Source organism: Spodoptera frugiperda, chromosome 31, assembly GCF_023101765.2.
Source record: "Spodoptera frugiperda isolate SF20-4 chromosome 31, AGI-APGP_CSIRO_Sfru_2.0, whole genome shotgun sequence".
In the NCBI taxonomy this organism is placed as follows: domain Eukaryota; kingdom Metazoa; phylum Arthropoda; class Insecta; order Lepidoptera; family Noctuidae; genus Spodoptera; species Spodoptera frugiperda.
This window is the reverse complement of record NC_064242.1, coordinates 2521871-2538296: the sequence shown is the minus strand read 5'-3', so window position 1 is coordinate 2538296 and position 16426 is coordinate 2521871. Positions and strand designations below refer to the sequence as shown.

The 16426-nt window shown below is 34.3% G+C and overlaps 1 protein-coding gene and 1 long non-coding RNA gene across 3 annotated transcripts in view; one reads left to right on the top strand and one right to left on the bottom strand.

The window, feature by feature from the left end:
• The window catches only part of LOC118282013 (serine proteinase stubble), a 160875-nt gene that overhangs the window by 94934 nt on the left and 49515 nt on the right, over window positions 1-16426 (top strand). The window lies entirely within an intron of this gene.
• LOC118273358 (uncharacterized) lies at window positions 7513-11669 on the bottom strand. The gene is made up of 2 exons (XR_007707515.1): window positions 9998-11669; window positions 7513-9702 (listed from the first exon to the last, which is right to left on the bottom strand). It is a non-coding gene; the product is annotated as an uncharacterized LOC118273358 (long non-coding RNA).

Here is a 16426-nt window from a genome sequence, read left to right as displayed (position 1 = left end):
CTTTATAATAAGTATTATTGAATATATAACTAATTGTATGACAAGGGAGTCTGTAATAAACAAACTATTTTAATATAAATAAAAATGTAGCCAACATACTTTGTTCTTGACAGTTACAGCGACAAATTAACAAAAAGTCAGACAAAAGAAAAGTTCATTAAAAACGTCCAACGTATACGTATGTTTTGTAAGAACGATAATTTCTCTCCATCATGACCATATTTCGTTATAAATATACGCAAAAACAACAGAACTGTACCACCATTCTTCGTAATTTACAGTTATCGCGCAAAAATAAGAATAATGTTCGCAAAAACACAAATCGTCTCGTTTTTGTGTACAATTTCTTTGTATACAATTGGGTATGTGGTGAATGAGCGGCTGTTAACAAAAAATATGAAAGAAAATAATGCCTCTTTTATTTTGTAGAAGTAATGTTCGACTATTGGGTGTGACGTTTTTCCTAACATACTGGAAATCTCGAAGATATACTAGTGAATAGTATTCTCATCAAACGCTATAAGTCAACAGTCAACATTTTGTGCCACATCAGTAGAAGATTTATGTATACCTTTTATAGCATTTTGATAGTAGTTAAAAGTATTTCCTAATTTTTTGTTCATAATGCGTTTGAAGTAATCGAAACTGATTGGTTAGTTTATTCGAGTTGGCCAATCAGAGCACCAAACGCGCTCTCGTTTTGATTACTTTAAACGTAAAGCGAACTCATACTAAGGGTACTGTATGTTCAGATCTACACATATGCACAATGGATCACACAAGGATTTTTACCTATTTTATCCGTTCTTATCCTATCACAGATCCAACTCAGAACCACAACTGTACATCAAAACTAGTCCTACTTTTCTATGACAACAATATCACACCATTAGGCATAACCTCCATAACAAAATACAAACTAATAACTTTTAAAATAATGACCACTGACTAAGATTTGTGTGAATATCTGAATGGAGTCTTGGAACGTAAATATTGTGTGCAAGGAACTTGGCGTTAATGCCGACGAATAATGTGCCCACAATGTTGTGATAGCATTTACATGGAAATAATAAGGTTGGACTAAGCTATGGTTTATAGGCCAATTGGCATAAATTAATGTTTGGAATGAGAAGCTTGTGTAGCTAAGCGTTTGTGTAGAGATGTGGTGTTGGGTTAGTGGTGTAGAATACTGTGCATTTATTTTTGATGGGCGGAAAATCATCTAATGACTTCTCGGGCTGGGCGAGGCGAGAGGGAGTGTCACTCATACTGACTAAAACCACCCCGTTCTTACTCCTGCTTTTCGTGCTGGAGCCCCAGTAAACCAAAGAGCTACGAGTAATATTTGTGTTTGTTACAATTTCCATTAAAGGTTGCTAATAGCCAGTAAAGTCTGTATCAAACTAATTTTGTCAGACAAAATACCGTATCCAATCTTTTCTATAAAATAAGAAAATGAAAGTATTAATGAATCTACCGTATCAAAAAACATGTTGTAGGTACTGAATGAAAAAGATAACACCAAAACTAAACTACTGCAACTGGAAAAACCAAACTACAAATATCAGTATTACACTCGACTCTCACAATATCAATCCATAGTAAAATTTCTCAACGAAAATACCAAAGCACTACAAAATGGGAGCATTATTGTTTACACAAACGCTTTAGCACAATAAAATAACTATTAAATTTTGATCTAGATAGCTCTAGGTCTCTGTCTCTAATATCTAAGTATTTGCATTGGACAAAATTCCTGTCTCATGAACAATAGTGTGTTTAAGTACTGCGCGAATGCTAAGAACAATATTACAATATTGGCCGCGATGCGATATTGTTTTTGATGGGGAATGCGGTCCTGTTGCTAAATGGGGCTACTGGTATGGTCGTTTGGTGTGTTAATAGTTTATTGTATTGGTTGTTAATTGTTGTTATGTGTTTTTGTCATTCAGTATTGTATTGTACTTTTTGTTCTTTATTGGTACTTTACTGTGAAATTTTGCTGTCGTTGTTTGTAGTATTTATGTTCAAGTGATCATGTTAAAAATGTGTTTATCCCGGCCCAGTTACTCCCTTTCCCAATCCTCGATTCCCCAACAACCCTTTAATTGATAACCTCTAAAAAGGTAGGCAACGCACTTGTAACGGCTCTGATGTTTCGGGTGTCCATGGACGGCGGCGATTGCTTATCATCAGATGACCTGTTTGCTCGGTTACCATATTATAACAGAAAAAAAGAAAATTCTAAACAAAATCAAATCACAAACACTAGACACAGCAAAAACGTATCAACATTATCATTGATCATCACATCTAAAAAGGGCACACGACCGGAATCGAACTAGTTCAACAGTTACTGAACATTTCTCGTATTTCCTGATGAGCTATTACTTCTTACCATTGTAGGGCGTAATTGTAGGATTTCCGTATGAAGTGCAAACAGTTTCACCGACAAGCCGACACGTATGAAAGTCCGCCGTGGTCGAAATGACCGAGTGACACGAACAGCCCTTCTATTTGTTTCCAGTTATGGTAGTGTAGGGTTAAGTTTGTTTGCTTGTTAAGATGGTTTGTTATTGAATTGGTTTTGTGAGTGATAGTTTTTTGGGATGGTGGTATGCAATGCTTTTTTTACTTGAACCTATGCCGAGTAGTAGTTAGTGTCATGGTTGACATCTAGTCTTTGAGATAAATCACATATAGTAACAAAATCTGGACGTGTTTGGTGTTAAACTTAGTAGATAACTACTAGCTTCGTCTGCGCGATTTCACCCGCTCTGCCCAGCTCCTTTTGATCGTAACGTGATGTTTTATAGTCTATAACCTTCCTCGATAAATGGACTATCCAACACAAAAATAATTATTCAAATCAGACCAGTACTTTCGGAGATTAGCGCGTTCAAACAAACAAACTCTTAATATAATAAGTACGGTATATAAGATTCATAAATCTGGCAAAAATATTACACAACAAAAACCGTGTCTAAGCTTTTAGGGAGAATATTTTTCTTCATTTTCTGTATAATATGTGAAAAAAATTACTTCGATTCGAGAACAAAAAGTATTAAGACAACATAAGTAAAAAAAAAGCATTAAAAACATCACATAACACAGCAGAAATAAACGCTTCAAACACTCGTTGCAAACGTTCACAGCAATATCAATAAAACACACACTTTTTCTATTTCTTTCTATATAAAATCGAAATGGCCATAAACTTTCGTTAACGGCTCGGTTTCCACGACTTTCCACGCCCAGGTGAAATGTTTGTGCATCTCACGGAAATCCCACAATTACACCTATCTCGGACTTTATCAAGATGATGAAGATAAGCAACGTTTCACTTTATAATAATAATATAACGTCATGACATAAACTAAGGTGCGGTATGATTATTGTAGACTTTTAGAGAGGATGGGAGTGAATCACCATGAAGCTAATATAAAGAGGACATGTCCTAAATGGATTTCCTTTTAACATAATGCGTGACAATAGGGATGATGATAGGATATGGAAATTAAAAATCTATTTAGTCCGTCAATTACGTAATGAAAAAGTATTAGACACGTATTTATTTGTTATATAAGATAACAATGCTTTGATAAAACGAATTAAAGTTTAGGAGTGGGAGCAAATACGTCATTTCTACGTATAAAATGTACCTAGAAGTGGCGTTACGCGATATTTCATTCGATATATATTATCTTTGAAAGTATTTTTTACCGTAAGAATAAAAAAAATAAGTGTCTAATATTTTAAAATAATCTAGTTACAAGACGGATACGGATCTAGTTACAAATCAGTCGCCTACCCTATTTACGGGGAGTTACAAACTACGTTTATTTTCCAACATGCAGTCCCACGTCCTATGTTCCCAATTGTTCACATTTTTATATGTCACTTTCTGAGCACTTATAACCTATCTACAGCTTTACTTATAATGGGAAAGGTCTAATTGTTTGAAATTGAATGTAAAAAGCATAATACATAAACATTCAATCATGCTTTTATCAACCTCACTAGAAAATGACGAAACCCTACGAAAATTCACGTCTCATTCAATGTAGGTAAAGTTTGTTTGCACAGCGTTTCATTTTTCCCATACAAAGTGTACCTAAGACTAAGTATGCGATATTTCAAAGGTTTTCACTCTTTTGTGGCCATACAAAGTAGTAAGTGCTTGGGACTAAATAATGGAGTTGTCTCGCTACTCTGTATATGTATAAGAGTGTTGGTAACATACCAGTTTCAAAGCGAAGCTGTTGGAAATTTTCTAAAAGTTTTTCCTTTTCAAAGTATATAAGACTTGGGTTTAATATGATGCTTTATGTTGTGTGGGATAGAGCAGGTGTGGTGTTAGAGTTTTGAACGGAGATTTACAAAAGTTTAAAGTTTTGGTATTATCCTGTTTCCTAGCTTATTTGTTGACGAAGTAAGGTTGCACAATTTCGTAGTGGCCCGGCTGGTTTAAGGCTTCTCATGCTTGAGGGTTCTTCGACGGCAAGTGCCAATGTGACTTTATCAGAGTTATTTGTACTTTCTAAAATTATTAAGACACCACTGACAAACGGTGAAAGAAAATATTATGAGGAAACCTGGTCTTATCATTTCTAATTATAAGTTTAAAATCGCCAAACCACATGGAGCAAGTGTGGTGACTAATGCTTCCTTCTCTCTATGCGAACCTTCTCCGTACTAGAAGAGATCTTTGGTCAGCAGTAGCCACTTAATAGGCTGTTGATGTTGTGTGGAGTATATATTGAATTTAAATGGATTAGAACTAGAATATAGTAATGACATAAGCCTATCATAAATTACTTAAAATTAAACTATCGATACCAACCATAATAATCACCCCCTCCTCTATAGCGTCACCTAATAAATATGCCAATCAAACAACGAATCCCTAAAATCCACACAAATTTCAAAACTGTACGTGAAGCCAGAACTAATTCAAACAAATGAGATTTTACAATAAGATTAAGAACTACCATTCGTTAGGTAAAATTTATTCAACGTGGGTGTTAAGCCAATTAATTCAGTGAGATTGATTGGTCCATCGGATTAGTAAGAGTCTGTCCTACTTTCTGTCACAAACCTAGGTCAGATGAAAATGTAGGTAAGGCCTAATTCAATTAGTGTTTGGATTCTGTATAGCCTAGTGAATGTAATGAAAGAGAGAGGGGTTAATTCTTTTTCTTTATATTTTGGAGTTGCTTTCTTTGTGGGCTAAATATCGTGAGGAATATTGAGTTAATAATGTTGTACGGTTTGTATTTAGATAACTGTTTTAGGAGGTAATTTGCACGACTAATTTGACGACTGACGCAGCGAACGCTGCTAATAGATATGGGCCCCCAGGGTGACTTGAAACTTGTCCAGTTACCTCGTGTGTGACGTGTGATTAAGAATCTGTAAAAATTTAGTTTAAATTAATTTCCTGTATCAACAATAAACATTACTTTTTTTTTAAACAAACGAATTTAGATCAAAGCCCACCTTGTTACTTTCGATACCAAAGCAAGTTCAACCGCCAATCAGTTCGTCAAAGTATAGCCAGTTCACTCAGTTCACAATATTAAGTTACCTCATATAACTAACAGTCAGTTGCAGGAACGATCATTAAATTTTTAAAGTGACTTTAAATATTAATGAAGCTTTAAAGTGTTGCATAAAGAAGTATTTCTATCTCATTTTAATGCCGGATTAACATTAATTAAAGAAACGTCAAATCGGGACTTTAGCCTATTTTTTACGTTGCACAAAACGTCATTAGCGCTAAAGGAGCATTAAATTGACAGTTTGGGGCTATAATTTTTAATGCCTAGTCAAACATCCATTAAACTTGTTATTAAACTCTCAATTCTTTTGTAAATAGTGCTAGTAATATTTTTTTACTTTATTACAGTATTGTTTATAATGTCCCTTTCAAGCCTACCATCTTTATTCGCTCCTTCCACGACGACGTCGTGTACCAGATAGGATAAATTTATTTGAAAAACATGACGGAGAAGAGTTTCGTGTGAGATACAGGATTTCTAAAGCTTTACGCATTTGCGAGATACTCAATTTAGAAACTGAAACTCGAAGAAATAAAGCTATTGATGGCCTCACATAGTTATTGACACTAGTGGCCGCCTAGTGGTCGAAATTCGACCATATACGATTTAATTTACAATACCACTTAACATACGTTCAAGGATAATTTTTATTTAACGAATTGCTATTCGTTTAGTAAAATTCAAATTAATATATTCCGGCGCATCATGAATAACCAAACCTCTTCATTATAATAACCTCCTTCAATGAGAAACCTCTTTTCATTTCTTCTTCTTTTAATATCATCGCAATGTCTGTCAATTTGACGTTTTGTCAAATACGATAGGGGAAGGTGGGGGAATTAGGAACACTTAACTTAAAAGGCAAAAAACAGTATTTTCTCTTAAAAAAGGAATCAACTTTTATTACTTAAAAACATTATTTATCTGTCTGCTTATAACGGAAAAAATATTTTTTCATTTCATGACACATAATATCACACACGTAACTTTTGCTGGTCTCTCTGGAAGTGCATTGCACATGTGCCCAAAGCTTTATCGTGGTCATGTGAATCTGATAATTGAACTGGTGGTGTCTGGTTCAGTCTGGCTGCATCAACGTCTCGCCTCATCTAAAAAAAATTGTATTGTAATAAAAATATAAAAACAAATTGTAAATATGAACGTTCCCAATTACCCGCCACCCACCGTTCCTAATTACCGGCAGTCGATAATTTGAATAAAAATGGTCGCGACCTTCGATAGCATTATAAGTGAATCCTATAACACGTAAAATTTTAAAACGGATTATCCATGAAATAAACTTACGAAATATGGTGTCATTGTACTCAAAAATATGACATTTGCATCTAATGTATGAAAACACAAAATTTATAACAAAAATGCAATAAAAACATTTTGACTCACCGTGTCAAGATGCGTGCATCCTCCAGTTCCCACTGTCGCTTGCGCACTTAGGGGCGGGGGAAGCATACCTCGAATAGCCGCGAGACGGGATACGGGGAGGGGAAGTGGGACTTATCAACGTGTTCCCAATTACCCGCCGTTCTCAATTACCCTACCTTCCCCTACTATGCATGGTAGTGTGTGTAATGTTTTATTTATTGATTTATTTATTTATTGATTATGAATGTACTTTATAAGCATTATTTATGAAAAATATTAGCGTTCTGCACTTCTCCTACACATAAACTATAAGTGTACCAAATTTTATGCTCCTACGTCCGCGCAATTTTCGTCATATAGATGTTTGTGATTCTTCGCTACTGGATCTACCGAAGATCAGCTTCCTGCCAAACATTGGCCTTCCTTAGGTATTTCCATATCATGCTCGGGGAATTATTATAGAATCGGTGTATTAATAGATGTATATACCTTGTTCTTTATAGAGACTGGGTAAATGCTAAAGAAGTGTTAACTATTAAGTAGTTATTTTTAAGAATAAATAAAACGATTTATCTTGTTTTAAATTAATTTATTTTATTATATATTTATTTTACTAAAATACCAAGCCACCGTCACATGGGGGTAATTCGTACTTCCTCTGTGGGTGCAATATTATACCATTCTTTGGTTAATTCTTTGCTTAAAAAGTTAGTAAAAGGGCGATGCATACTGCCTGAACCAGCCTGTGTTGCATCAGATACCATGGTTAATGAATAACACTGAAAATTCTTTCTACAAAAGGAAAACTCAAGACGAGTCCAATTCTCAATTAATCACAACAATAACAAACACCTGGAAGCTACATTAAATCTTCTCTCTTACAAAAGGTGTTACGATACCAATGAAAGATAATTCAACACCACATTAAAGCAATTGATAATATTTTTATCGTAAAAAATTAGGATTTTTCCTAAATACAGAGATGACAGAAACGCTCATGATGACAATATTGACAACTAGGGCTGGTCAATGGTCATCTAGAATTTTATTCCCGCGAACCAAAAAGGTTGATACCTATTTTAAATCGGAACACATAATTGAATCGGTTCAGGGAATTAGAAGAAAATTAGATATTTATATGTATTCCACTATTAAGACACTACAAAATACATTTAATAGTAGCTAATTAAAATAACACATATACCTAATCTATTAAATATAGAGATATTTAATCAAATACAAAATATAGATATAGGTATTACGTAAAAAATGTGATTAGCTCTGGAAAAACTCATAACTAAGTCTTAGTTTACAAGTAACTAAGTAGTAACAAATGGTATTGTATTGATTTTTATATTGTCCTTTAACTACATGAAATAAATCGAGTCACGATCGATAAATCGTTATTTTAAAAAATCGGTTTCTTTCGAAGCGGGATTCACATCCTTCCATCCTTAATGACAATTTACATTCAATCAGTTCCACAGAGTATACAAATACTACGTAATCAGTTCATTCAAAATATGTGTTTTAACTTGCAACACTTTTTAATGTCGTCTTTAGTTAAAGTCCCATTAAAGGGACCCGCAACAGTTTTGTGCAACGTCTTTAAATTTAATGGAATATTAGCGATAATGACGGATTAACTAATGTCGATTTTAAAGACAGTTTTCTGCAACTGACTGTAACAGTCAGTTGCAGGAACGATCATTAAATTTTTAAAGTGACTTTAAATATTAATGAAGCTTTAAAGTGTTGCATAAAGAAGTATTTCTATCTCATTTTAATGCCGGATTAACATTAATTAAAGAAACGTCAAATCGGGACTTTAGCCTATTTTTTACGTTGCACAAAACGTCATTAGCGCTAAAGGAGCATTAAATTGACAGTTTGGGGCTATAATTTTTAATGCCTAGTCAAACATCCATTAAACTTGTTATTAAACTCTCAATTCTTTTGTAAATAGTGCTAGTAATATTTTTTTACTTTATTACAGTATTGTTTATAATGTCCCTTTCAAGCCTACCATCTTTATTCGCTCCTTCCACGACGACGTCGTGTACCAGATAGGATAAATTTATTTGAAAAACATGACGGAGAAGAGTTTCGTGTGAGATACAGGATTTCTAAAGCTTTACGCATTTGCGAGATACTCAATTTAGAAACTGAAACTCGAAGAAATAAAGCTATTGATGGCCTCACATAGTTATTGACACTAGTGGCCGCCTAGTGGTCGAAATTCGACCATATACGATTTAATTTACAATACCACTTAACATACGTTCAAGGATAATTTTTATTTAACGAATTGCTATTCGTTTAGTAAAATTCAAATTAATATATTCCGGCGCATCATGAATAACCAAACCTCTTCATTATAATAACCTCCTTCAATGAGAAACCTCTTTTCATTTCTTCTTCTTTTAATATCATCGCAATGTCTGTCAATTTGACGTTTTGTCAAATACGATAGGGGAAGGTGGGGGAATTAGGAACACTTAACTTAAAAGGCAAAAAACAGTATTTTCTCTTAAAAAAGGAATCAACTTTTATTACTTAAAAACATTATTTATCTGTCTGCTTATAACGGAAAAAATATTTTTTCATTTCATGACACATAATATCACACACGTAACTTTTGCTGGTCTCTCTGGAAGTGCATTGCACATGTGCCCAAAGCTTTATCGTGGTCATGTGAATCTGATAATTGAACTGGTGGTGTCTGGTTCAGTCTGGCTGCATCAACGTCTCGCCTCATCTAAAAAAAATTGTATTGTAATAAAAATATAAAAACAAATTGTAAATATGAACGTTCCCAATTACCCGCCACCCACCGTTCCTAATTACCGGCAGTCGATAATTTGAATAAAAATGGTCGCGACCTTCGATAGCATTATAAGTGAATCCTATAACACGTAAAATTTTAAAACGGATTATCCATGAAATAAACTTACGAAATATGGTGTCATTGTACTCAAAAATATGACATTTGCATCTAATGTATGAAAACACAAAATTTATAACAAAAATGCAATAAAAACATTTTGACTCACCGTGTCAAGATGCGTGCATCCTCCAGTTCCCACTGTCGCTTGCGCACTTAGGGGCGGGGGAAGCATACCTCGAATAGCCGCGAGACGGGATACGGGGAGGGGAAGTGGGACTTATCAACGTGTTCCCAATTACCCGCCGTTCTCAATTACCCTACCTTCCCCTACTATGCATGGTAGTGTGTGTAATGTTTTATTTATTGATTTATTTATTTATTGATTATGAATGTACTTTATAAGCATTATTTATGAAAAATATTAGCGTTCTGCACTTCTCCTACACATAAACTATAAGTGTACCAAATTTTATGCTCCTACGTCCGCGCAATTTTCGTCATATAGATGTTTGTGATTCTTCGCTACGGGATCTACCGAAGATCAGCTTCCTGCCAAACATTGGCCTTCCTTAGGTATTTCCATATCATGCTCGGGGAATTATTATAGAATCGGTGTATTAATAGATGTATATACCTTGTTCTTTATAGAGACTGGGTAAATGCTAAAGAAGTGTTAACTATTAAGTAGTTATTTTTAAGAATAAATAAAACGATTTATCTTGTTTTAAATTAATTTATTTTATTATATATTTATTTTACTAAAATACCAAGCCACCGTCACATGGGGGTAATTCGTACTTCCTCTGTGGGTGCAATATTATACCATTCTTTGGTTAATTCTTTGCTTAAAAAGTTAGTAAAAGGGCGATGCATACTGCCTGAACCAGCCTGTGTTGCATCAGATACCATGGTTAATGAATAACACTGAAAATTCTTTCTACAAAAGGAAAACTCAAGACGAGTCCAATTCTCAATTAATCACAACAATAACAAACACCTGGAAGCTACATTAAATCTTCTCTCTTACAAAAGGTGTTACGATACCAATGAAAGATAATTCAACACCACATTAAAGCAATTGATAATATTTTTATCGTAAAAAATTAGGATTTTTCCTAAATACAGAGATGACAGAAACGCTCATGATGACAATATTGACAACTAGGGCTGGTCAATGGTCATCTAGAATTTTATTCCCGCGAACCAAAAAGGTTGATACCTATTTTAAATCGGAACACATAATTGAATCGGTTCAGGGAATTAGAAGAAAATTAGATATTTATATGTATTCCACTATTAAGACACTACAAAATACATTTAATAGTAGCTAATTAAAATAACACATATACCTAATCTATTAAATATAGAGATATTTAATCAAATACAAAATATAGATATAGGTATTACGTAAAAAATGTGATTAGCTCTGGAAAAACTCATAACTAAGTCTTAGTTTACAAGTAACTAAGTAGTAACAAATGGTATTGTATTGATTTTTATATTGTCCTTTAACTACATGAAATAAATCGAGTCACGATCGATAAATCGTTATTTTAAAAAATCGGTTTCTTTCGAAGCGGGATTCACATCCTTCCATCCTTAATGACAATTTACATTCAATCAGTTCCACAGAGTATACAAATACTACGTAATCAGTTCATTCAAAATATGTGTTTTAACTTGCAACACTTTTTAATGTCGTCTTTAGTTAAAGTCCCATTAAAGGGACCCGCAACAGTTTTGTGCAACGTCTTTAAATTTAATGGAATATTAGCGATAATGACGGATTAACTAATGTCGATTTTAAAGACAGTTTTCTGCAACTGACTGTAAGCGTGTTAAATGTCGCTTTCGTTGGCTTAGCACATAAATTCTCGGTACAATCGACGAAATTGGCTTTGGCCTAGCAAATTATATTAGTTTTATGCTAACCTGTACACATAGAATTGTCACATGTAGGATTTTTGGAGAATAAAGGAAAGTACTTGTACATTTTCAAAATTATAGAATTTGAATGGTTTTCCGAGAGTCACGCTGAACTATTTAACGTATTTTGATGAAATTTGTTATGAGTCGACTTGGGTAATACTGATAGGATACATTTTATCATACGGGAACGAAGATGGAGCCGCTTGCAGAGTAATATTTTTTAATTGTGTACATGAGAACACGGTAATTTCACACGGGTACAGAGTTTTGGGCGAACGCATACATACATACACTTTCAGAAAAATCTGTTTGGGACTTGTGAACATTTTCCCAAAAACATTTAACACTGCATACCGTAATAAAGTCAATCATCTTTCAATAATTATTCTCAAAAACAATTGTTCTGCCTATACATGAAACATTTTGTCGATAGTACCTTTTGAACTTGAGGTCAGTCGCGTGCGCAGGTGTTGACACACTTTAGTACTAGGCGTATATTCGTGTCAATATAAAATGTCATGTGATATAAAATCTAAATAATACTATTTAGATTTTACGTGTTTCTGGTGTTAAGTTTTTAATATTATTGTTGTTGTAAGTTTTTAATAAATAGCATTTTTAGTCCATTGTTATTTTTTTTTTTAGCGAAAGAGGTATGTAAGATTCGTAGCAATTGGCGTTCCATTGTCTCTGCCTACCTCCATGGGAGACAGGCGTGAGGTTATGTATGTATGTATGTTATAAAGATTATACACTTATCGTGCCCGGAAACTACTACTAACAAGATTATAAGCAATATTAACAAACGTAACAGTATATATAACATTTTTATTTTTGTGGCTATGTAGCCAGAAAACTAAATATTTCATTCAAGGTTTCCTACGAAAAACATCGTTCAACCCGAAAACCTACGAGTTATTTTCCACGATCTAGCATTTGAGACCTAGACTAATAGCCCATTAAGTCCAAAGCCATTAGTCCAAGTAAAAAGCAACCCTCCAAATGTACTACGTACTTGGAACTTTCGTTTTTGTTATCATCAACTAAGAAAGCCGCCCTAATAGTTGGCAATCAGCTCAATTAATACATTAGTTCCCTCATTCATTAATTTCTTTCCTGCCTAACAGTTCAGTTGATTGGAGAGAAAAGGGAGAAAATAGGTGTGTCGACACACAGACACTTAAACTAAACGATAATAAAATTATGCAAAATATCAATAGACGTGGTAGTTTCGTTGCACGGCTCGGCAAAATCGATTGGTCGACTAGATAAAGTGTAATATCGAGTAAAACATGAGCTTTTATGTAGAGAAATTCGTAGTGTTTATATTAACCAGATTGTTATTCATATTGACTGGTTTATTTACGAATTATGTCGGATTTCTCTCGGCAGTTCGTGAAATTGCGTGAAGAGTTAGGGCCTGTTCACACAAAATTGCTCGGAGAGCATCGGCGCTGTATTTGTCTATTTCACATAAGCATCTTTTCACGACCGGATCGTATACACTTGCAGTCGGTCGCAGCGGAGTTGCTAACCATTTCACATAGACCGACTCGAAGCGTCCAGAAAGCGGATGCGTTCGGAGCCGATCGGCTGCGCGAGCGATAAAAAGCACACAATCGGAGCCGATCGGTTGCGCGAGCTATAAAAAGCACGCAATCGGAGCTGATCGGCTGCACGATCTAGAAGTACACGTTTCAGTCGGTCAGCTCCTGTTATGACTTCACACCAAGCGCCTCCAATCACTTTTTAAACCAAAAGCAGTGCACATGAAAAAACAAACCATAATACCAATACAAAAAACTATGTTTTCAACGTGACAAAAATCTGCTCTTCTCTCTAAGCCTTCTGTGTGAACAGACCTCTAAGAATACTTCGTCAATTTCGTTCAGTGGTACTTGTAATGTTGAGTGTTTGTGTCATCATAGTTATTATGCAAAATACTAACGTTCGTTGTTGACTTTGGCTCAACAATTTGTTTATTCTCTTAATTTAACCAATTAAGTAAAAAGCTATGTAAATTTTTCGAAAGCTGCAGTTTTTGAAGAGCTCTCCAGATAATTTTTGTTGTCCAATTAACACCTCATCATAAATGCTTTATTAGAATAGAAAGTTGTGTTTTGAAAGCAAATCAATATTTGTTTAAAGCGTGATCACTGAATAATGGACAGTCTTCAACAGTTTGCCGATTTTCATAAATGTAAAGTACTTAGGTTCTGCTTTCTCTATTCGTAAAAGCTTTGTAAAAAGTTGTTATAAGTCTTTGGTGTCAGTTATCATATTTTCTTTTTTTCAAACGGTACCCCACACTAGGTTTTTCTCCTATGTCGTCAGTGTGTTTTATAAACATGCAGTTTCACAAACACATTACACCCAGACCCAAAACAACAATTTGTGGATCGCTCAAAGAGTTGCTCCGTTTGGGAACCGAACCAGCACAGGATTAATTGTTATAGAGTCTGAAATTGGGACTATTAAATTTTTAACTCTTCTCCATAAATAGCATACATACTTAAGACCATTCACCTAACCTATATCAATTTGGTATACTTTATATACCTTACTGAAATATCCAATTCTGTTGTTGCTCTTGCTAGCCAACTCTTAAACCAATGTGTCACAAAACAGTAGACCCACAATTGAAATAGTTCCATTGTACGAAACGAGATTAGATAAACTCGGGCTCCAGGCGTTGCCTATCTACCCATTGTGGGCGCTCCATATAATCCACTGTAGTTATTAAACACAATACTTATAGATCTGATAAACACAACAATACAACGCTGATTTGATGTATAAATAAACAAGAGTAAATGATAATATTGAGTGAAAGCTTTTGCCCTTTCTATTGGGATTTTTCCAATTAGGTATAGGATAGAATAATGAATTAAGCTGAATTACATTATGGAAGACTAGCTTCAGCCAGTGGCTTCACACGCGTTCTCTTGGAATAATAAGTATCCTATCACCTAAGTCAGCTCTTATCCTGTCTGTATACCAAATTTCATCAAAATCCGTTCAGTAGTTTCAGCGTGATTGACAGACAAACATCCAAACAAACAAACTTACATTTATAATATTAGTGTGATTGTTTTGTGGGTCAAGCAGTTAAAACTACAACTGCGGAGCAAGGTATCTTGGCTTTGGTTTTTGAGTCGAGCAAAGTATGATTTGGGTTTTTCGGGTTTTAAAGTGTAACAGCACGGGTTTTCAGCGGTCTGGTATTGCACCAGATGATATCGTATATGACCTTAAGCTCACCCTCTATTATTATTTACGAATTTATAACATAAGTGGTAAAACGTGGATTGAACATTGGGTATACATATGCTTTTTACCTTCGATAACTTAAAGGCATGGTGTTACTATGTTATGTTCGTATCGTACTTAATAATATATTAAAGTTGCCATATAATCAAGCCTTTATCACAATATTGATGACAAATAATCGCAGAGTGATTAGAAACGATTAGAAACCTATACTTCTCACATTTTATAGACGGACCGAGTAGATTGCCATAAAGTGTTAACAAGAACCATTTTGTTGCGACCGAGCATCGAACCGAACGCTTTCTACTAATAGCAGACATTTTTATTACGTGAAAACTGGATAGATGAGCGTGTAAATTACTCCATGTCGACATGAGACCTTTTGTGTCAAAGTCAAAAGTCAAAGCATTTACTTATTTCAATTAAACCTTTACTTTTACTTTACTTGTACCTGTACTTTTGAAACGTGAAATATAGGTATGGGTAAGGTAGGATAGTCTGTCTGTCTGTCCATTAGTGAAGCTCTTTCCAAGAGCTATATTAGATGTGTTGAATTTTATTCATATTCTCACCTAAATTTTATTTTCTGTTACCAAATTTTTACGATTTTATAAATTTTCACATCTACAATGTGATAGGGGCGAGACTTCTAACCCGTTAAGGCTGAGTACTACATCTAATTTTATCGACAAAAGTCGGGGGTCGAAGGGGTCGAATCCCCTCCCCCTAAAAGTTATGGCTATTTTAATATTTTTTTTACTTTTTTTGATATCAAAGGTTGTATGCGTCGTAGACACAAAAAAAAACGACAAACGGTAGCTAATAACCTTGGCTAACTAATTCATTACTTTTTCCATATGTTTGATAATGTTTTGGTGAGAAAAAAAATCATTTGTGAATTATTTTTACCGAAAAAATCACTATTTTTCAATATTTTCAATTAGGGGTTCAACACCCCATATTATTTTTTTGTCGATAAAATTAGACGTAGTACTCAGCCTTTACGGGTCAGAAGTCCCACCCCTATCACATTGTATATCTATATACGAGTATAAAGCTAAAGAGTTTGCTTGTTAGTTTTTTCGAACGCGCTAATCTTCGGAATTACTGTTTCGATTTGAATAATTATTTTTGTGTTGTATAGTGCATTTATCGAGGAAGGCTATAGGTTATAAAATATCATATTATGACCAATAGTAGATGAGCAGAGCGGATGAAACCGCACCTGAGTCGCTAGTTTATAATATTAGTTGGATATTTTGACATGCGTAATTTTATTAAATGCCAATAAATTAGCTCGTTTTAGTCTATTTTCGCAGGTCCTCAGAAGCTTTATTATATTATTCAAATCAAATTACTGACTGACAGTTTGGATATCTTCACTCTACTTAGAGCG